Source organism: Toxorhynchites rutilus, chromosome 3 (assembly GCF_029784135.1).
Source record: "Toxorhynchites rutilus septentrionalis strain SRP chromosome 3, ASM2978413v1, whole genome shotgun sequence".
Taxonomy (NCBI): domain Eukaryota; kingdom Metazoa; phylum Arthropoda; class Insecta; order Diptera; family Culicidae; genus Toxorhynchites; species Toxorhynchites rutilus.
The window spans coordinates 238,546,348-238,554,079 of record NC_073746.1 but is presented as its reverse complement, the minus strand read 5'-3'; the positions used below and the strand labels follow the sequence as shown (position 1 = coordinate 238,554,079).

The window sequence follows — 7,732 nt, the reverse complement described above, 5'->3', positions numbered from 1 at the left end:
GACTGTTTAGTATTTTTAAATTTAAAATGATTTGATGCACAAGGATAATTTTCCCTTGGTGCACATGCCGAAATTAAGTCTAACACTAGTGAATCGGTCTCGTAGACTCGATTCAAGTAAGCATACCGAATCGAAGTCTATGTGTGCGATTTTTGTCTTTTACTGCGAAGCACCACACTTCCCCTCACTGTCGTATATAAACTTATGTTTTAAGATTTCGACACTCAGTTGATTTCTGAAAAGCCCGCAACTCCTTTTCGGTTTCATTTGCGAAAACAACATCACACTGATTGCATCGAGCGCGCGCGCGTGTTGATCCGAGTTGAACAGAGCAGAAGGAAAAGGAAGGTGGTCGTTTGCGTGTGACACATTCATGCTTCATTCCGCCCTATCCGGCGCCTATCTGCCTCAAGTGACTGTCAAGCGTGAGTGTGTCCGGAGGAAAACTCTAGCCCACGAGAAAAGCTACACCCCACCGTGCAATTCAGTTAGCTGTGATAGCTCGAAAGGTTCGCAGCTTAGAGCGCGTGTGAGTCTTGCTGAGAATCGTGTTTAACCTTTCGGCTCGTGACACGCAAGAAGAACAATTGCTCCAAAGGTGAGGACATAGTGCGGTATTGCATAACATGTGCATAATTGGTTTTTTGGCCAATGCCAAGTTCATCATCGTTCCTAGTGGAGCAAAGATTCGGCTCACCATCTCACGAAACCAATTCTAGAGTGTTGTTTTATGAAGTGGAATCCTTGAGAAGCAAATAAGAAACAACTGTACGATAATATCAACTTAGTGAAGACAAATGAAAAATAACAGCTTAATACGACGGTGAAAGGATTAAAGCAACTTTTGAATTTATCTATTGGGTTGGAGGAACCTTGGACGAAGAAACCGGTGGCATTCCATCAGTGTGTGACAGTTGAAATATGCAAGTGACCTTCTCGGGATGTTGCCTCTCCTGCAGAACTGCAACTTGAATAAGCGGATGCACGAACGTTGAGGACTCGGCTCGGACAAGTGAATAGTTTTGAGCATTGAAAAAGATAATGATGTTGATGCTGGGATTAGTGAGATCAAGTTTATGATGTAATCTTCCAGCGTGGCTTTCGGGTGACTTTTGAAACGGAGGAACAAACACTGGACGTGTCTCACTAGTTCTACTACCATCTCTAAGGACAATTTGGAGGGAATATTTTCCTGTGTTCCTATATATAAATATATGAATTATTATTATGAACTGTTTTGATAACTAGAAAATTTGGAGCAATGAACGAAATCAAACGCACTTGCTTGTTTACCTATTTACCATTTTGTTCTGCACCATGCGTTCCCACCGGAAGCCAAATGTCGGAACCTATATTGAACCCACGTTATGCTGTTTTTTTCTCGTTAAAGAATGTACATTCGACGTGCATTGATCTTCGCGTATTCTGGAACATACCACTCAGAATACACTCAAGACGTATTATTTGGCGTTATTTACTTCAAATAATATTAGAGCAAAGTTATTCACAACTAAGTGCTTATTGGAATTTTGCATTTTCGAATAGCTTATAACATTACAACGCATCGCAATATAAGTGAGAATAATGCGCGTTTTCCACGCTGCAAGAGATTCAAATAGGGGAAAGGGGGGCAACTTTGTACGGGGGCTTTTAGCCTTGTCTGATTCTCAGGCATTATAATGGTTCGAAACTACAAAAGGAAAACCGATAGAGCATCAACGAAGATGAGATGGATAGAGTTACCGAACTAGTTTCGAACGGAATGTTTTCATGATCCTATGCTCACAGGTGGTCCAACTGGGTCCATTGGCTTTGCCAATTGCCCAACTAGCGGTTGGATGACAGGAAAACTGTTTCTCAATGTTCCGGAATTTTTGGAACATTTGAAAAAGCAGCATAAACAAATAAATTTTGCTATTGCTCGACAGTCAGAAAAGCCATTGCGCTTTGGAAAAATTAAATATTGCCGAAAAAATTGCATAATTCATGTATCTATTAAACCTCATTGAACACATCGCTTACAGTCGTTGGTTGTTTCAGTTATGAGAATTTTCAAGCAAAAGCTCTCAGTTTCCCAGAACGATTGGCTACTGAACCATCCTGGAAAAACCGTTTCTATGCACGACCTTGCAGGCAGAGATGCCAGCCTTCCTGATTTATCAGGATTTCTCAGACTTTTTAGCACGCTCCCTGATATCCTAACGAATACTCAATTTATCCTGATTTTTCTGAAATGATCCTTATTTTTCCTGATTTTTGTACTATTTACATTATTCGTAATAAATATACTGGTTTCCATGCCAAAGTTTTCTGCCATGATAGTGCTCCGGCTCGCGCTTTTATATATCTTACATTAAGTTAAACTTTGTACTTAACTTTTTTGACGTGGGACTACGTCTAACCGGAATATATGGAGAGTAAAATGAAAACCTAATCACAGAACATGCAGGAAAAAATGAAAGATTTCGAATGCTTATAGCTCGAACATTTCGTACTGGATAGGAGAGATGTTTGCATCACTTGATAGGGAATATTTCTACGCATCTATCGCAACTAACAAAATGTTGTTTTTCATTAGATAAACAATTGAATAACTGTAAAATATTAGGCGTTATCTAAACGCCCTAACTGCATCGTTTTGATTGGCCCGATTTACGGTTTCCCTAACACAGCCATCAAAACCAAGCAGCCTTGGGGAAATCGGCATTGCAAATACATGAAAGTAGGGGGACTTTTGTTCTCATCGAAAAATGTTCCCTAACACAGACTTTAAAACCAAGCAGCGAAATCGGCATTGCAAACACACGAAAGAGCCTAGAGGCGAGTGAACTGAAAAGTTTAAACCCTCTTAAAGCCAAAAAGAAGAAGAAGAACACACGAAAGTAGGGGGAGCTTTTGTTCCCACCGAAATGTGTTCCCTAATAGAGATTTCTAAACCAAGGTGCCTGGAGAAATCGGTATTTCAAATTCATGCAAGTCGGGGGTATTTTTGTTCCGACTGGAATGTGTTTCCCTAACACAGACTTCAAATCCATGGAGCGTGGGGAAATCGGCATTGCGAATTCATACAAATCGGGGGTATTTTCGTTCCGATTGAAATGTGTTTCCCTAACACAGACTTCAAAACCGAGGTTTCTGGGGAAATAGGCTCTGCAAATAAATGCAAACTGCGAGTACTTTTGTCCTCGCTTGCCTTTGTGCAGAGTGGAATATGTCTGTCCTAACATGATCTTCTAAACTTAGGAACCTGGGAAAATCGTGCAGACACTAGAAGCGAATGAACTTCCCAGTTTCAAGCAAATTCGAGATTCGAGAAGTATGTACACTTTTGGGATGTAAACTTCAGAGGGAATGGAAAATAAAATAATCGTTTGATAATTTTTTTTATGTCTTCATTGGAAAGATTTTCAGCCTTAGGCTGGTTCATCAAACGTTTGAGAATTCTTCCGTACATATATTTTGTTCTAGTCATCATACCAAACGTAAAAGGTCCGTCATTAAATTTACTTGTAACGAAGAACAATCAATCACAATAAATGAATTGACTTTACACGGCATTTGTTCATTTTTTTCACTCACAGAGCAAATATATTGAACTCAATTGAATTTGGAAACTGTTTCATTCAATCAAGAATTTAATCAATACAAACGAATGATTGCTAAGCTAAGGTAGTTCCACGTCAACCTTGCGGTTATATCATAGATATAACCCACTCATTTTTTATCTCTACCCTCAATTGTTTCGTGGCTTCCCAAAACATTGCTAGAAAATTCCATTAAACCAGATTGTCTGACGAATTTATGAAATTACAACGAGATTAAGTTTGAGGAACAACATTGCTTTATTGAGGATAATGTGTATGTAGATGTATCCCCAAAATTATTCATGTAGGAATACGTTTCAGAGTGCAAAATTACTCAAGAGAATACTTTTGAATCCACAGTCAATATAAAAAGATTTTATATGTAAGTTGTTCGCCTGATTTAAAGTTGAATAAAATTAAAAGATGGGACTATGGTAAATATATCTATAACCGTACTTAATATCATAACAAATGAAAAAAATTCAACGAGTCTTCCGCTGCTGATATGCTTTCCTCATTTGTTGAGTAAAAATTTATTCCAAAGCATGGATGATTAGTTCTGTAGTGATGCAGTAGGTTTTTCGGAAAAAATATAAACGATCAAAAAGTCAGGCAAAACACTAGCATTTCCGCTTATGCGAGGATTTATACCATGCTTATTAATTCTTTACATATCCGATCTTCGCCCGAAGGAAGGAATACATAGAACTGTGGATATAAAATTAAATTATAATGCTTTGATTGAAAATTATGTTTTTGTTTTCCCAAAAATCGACATTACCTTTTCGGACAACCCAATATAAGCTATCCTGATTTATTCTGATTTTAATTTTCATTCTTCCTGATTTTTTCAAATTATAGTTGGCAATCCTGCTTGCAGTTGCATCGGCTTATAATGCTTCGTTCACTCCGATTAATATCTTAGCTGGATTCAAAATGACAGTTTGCTATCCATTTTCGAGAAACGTTTTTTTAGGACAAGGATTTTGAATGTTCAAATGATTGCACTCATCGGATGATCCAAGAATGCTGCAAAACAATGCGTTCAAAGCTCAGATAGATTTTACTTTTCCGAAAACATTACCGCAGAAAACCACCACTTGAGGACGGAAGAGGGGAAAATCACGAATTTTCACTGACTCTCCGTTGCAAGCAGATTCCGTTCAAACAAATACTGATAAACAGAAGAAAGCAGAAAAGCAGGAAATAAGAGGAAACGGAAGAAATTGTTGATGAACACAAAATTTTCATTAGGCTACCTAAGTTTTTTTTAATGCTTCAGCAGTTGCCGTCAACAAAAACTGAATTGACTAGCGTTGCCTAGCGAGGATGACTGATGAACTAGTCCAGTCAGTGGTTATTCTAACTGACAAATTTGCCTCTCAATTCAACTGCAATCCACATTTATACCCCCCTAAGAACGAAATTGTTACCCGCGTACGCAATCTTAATTTTACGTCCATATAAAGAGGAACGAAAACTTTATTTCTGATGCACAAAAGTAGTTACCTCATCAATGGACGGATGAGAGAGAGAGAGAGAGAGAGAGTCGTGTCCCCCTTTTTTCCCCTGCTTGACCAAATTTCAAAAAGCTTAATGAATCGCTCACACCAAGTCCAATTTTCGTTCACTTTTTGGAGCTATTTGAAACTATATTCCTCATATCTTGAAAACATGGCAAATGTTGCCTTTCAGGACTTCAATCATCTGCGGCTCATCGACGTGGACCAGACACTTCACATAGTCTCACTATAAATACTCTAACGATGTCAACATACATGATCTTTGAGGCCAGCGAAATATTTACTGTTCCTTTGATATGTTTCGAAGGCCGAATTTGCCAACTTGGTAATTTCTTGCTTGGATGCCATTTTTTAAACTGATAAGCAAACGTCAAAATCAAAATAGAGAAATCTTTCTACACGCATATGCCTACAAAAAGAGGGGTTTCAGTTTTTTTAACTGCACAATTAAAAAATGCGTCAAATTAAAGTGAACCAAATTTTGGTCATTCCACCTTTTAGCATCATTTTGACACTGACCAAACCAAACCAAAACCATGACATTTTTTGCATGTTGAGTTAATGTGACTGATAGTTACTATTGTATCAATTCAGTGTAGTGTCAAACATAGTACCTAGCTGTTGACAAATTTGTTTTGCGAGATAACAGTAAATCTCGACATTTCATGCGATTATAAGACAATTGGTATCAAAAAAATAGTTTTGGAAACCCCGATTTCTTTTAGTGTATACAAGTGTATACATTATGGATGAGTCGCATCGAAAAATATTTGTTCTAGTAAGCTTTAGAACTTTTTTGCGATATCAATTTATTTGCTGACGAAACTATTTTGTTCATAGCAGCTAGAAAATTGGAATCCACAGCATTGCACTTGAATGGCGAATCACATTGCCTCGGTATTTGGTTGAACTATAAGCAGTTAAAATTATATGTTTGAAGAAACAAGTACATGGTATTTTCTTCGAGATATTATGATATCGAGTGTTTGGTAAAGATAAATGGTGAGACACTTGATCGCGTTAGAGAGATAAAGTACACTCTGTCCCACTTTTATAAGACCAGGTGATGATATTGCTGCTTTGTGTCATTGTAAACAAACAATGCTACAATTTATATTCTAGTGTGTAGGTATTGGTGACTACCATACATTGTATGATTTTCATATGTGTGTGTGCAAGTGCTGAGCGTAAACGAATGTTTTTGTATTTTTCAAGTGTCAAGTTTCCATAAGACCAGTTACATCTTCCGTTGTTTTAGTTGTTTTGATCAATTAATCAGCAAATTTCTGAAGGAAAAAGTGCTTACAGAAAGAGAAGAAAGACAAATGGATGCATTTCACCAAGAAAATGTTGGTATCAGAGAAATTGCTCATCGGATTGGACGATCCCATCAAGTAACGCCCAATTTCCAAAAGAATACAATTTGCTATATACCAAAACGAAAAATTCTTTAATGTATAGGTTATCTCCACTGATGAAAAAAGGTTAAATTTGGATGGTCCTGATGGTTTCAATGGGTACTGGTGTGATTTAAAAAAGAATGAACAGTATTTTTCAACCAGGAATTTTGTTGGAGTCTCGTGCATGGTTTGGGCAGGATTTTGTGCAACTGGAAAGCTTAAGATAGCTTTAACATCATTCAAGGATTACATACATGTTCTGGAATTCTCTCTCTTACCGTTTTTGCGTGGATATCGTCATAAAATCACATTCCAGCAAAACAATGCTACCATTAAAACCATTCAAACCAGTAAGGAAACTAAGCAATGGATTAAGGAGCAAAAACTTCTTTTTTTTTTGACTGGCCGGCTCGCTCCCCAGACTCGAATCCTGTTGAAAATCTTAGAGGGATCCTTGTACGCAGAACCTACACTGAGGAAAAACGGTACACCACGATTGAAGAGCCCAAGGTCGCAATATCGGAAACATGGAAAAATATCGAGAAATCCGTTCAGCAGAATTTGGTAAATAGTATTCCAACACGAATTTTCCAGGTTATTAGCTGAAATGGCAAGGTTGCCAATTATTGACATGTAAATCAGCCAATCGTTTTGAATTTTTCATTGATAAAACTTATGAATTTCGAAATGGTCTTATAGAAACTGGACAGCTGAAATTATTATATTTAAGCACAATAAATAAACAAACAACACTTTTGAACGAAATTGACGCTTAATATACTTTATTCTAAGCATTCTACAATGTATGAATATATCTTGTTGAAATTGTAACTGTTTGTATTGCAACGAAATATAATCAGAGTGATCTTATAGAAGTTGGACAGAGTGTATCTTGGTACTACTATAGATGACAAACTGCTTTTTGAGTCTCACATAGATAATGTCACCCAAAAAATTGCAAAAAAAAAAACGATATCATGTGCCATTTGAGAAATGAGTTGACAATTCCGAGTAAAATTCAATTTCATAAATCAATAATATCGTCACACATAGACTTCTGTTCATCCATTTTTTGCTAACGAACCTCAAAAGTTGTGGTTACAATGTTTACAAAATGAAGTAATGCGTTTAATTTTACGTTGTAATAGATTCTATTCCTCAACTTTCATGCTAAACACGCTTCAATGACTATCTGTGAAGCAAAGGATTGCGACAAAGGAAATCT

At 37.1% G+C, this 7,732-nt stretch overlaps 1 protein-coding gene across 1 annotated transcript in view; it reads left to right on the top strand.

The window, feature by feature from the left end:
- Nucleotides 1-283: 283 nt before the first annotated feature.
- LOC129774053 (uncharacterized) overlaps nucleotides 284-7,732 on the top strand; it is a 66,680-nt gene continuing 59,231 nt past the window's right edge. The window contains exon 1 of the mRNA XM_055777749.1: nucleotides 284-598. The gene's annotated coding sequence lies outside the window, so the exon portion shown is untranslated. The remainder of the gene's footprint in view (nucleotides 599-7,732) is intronic.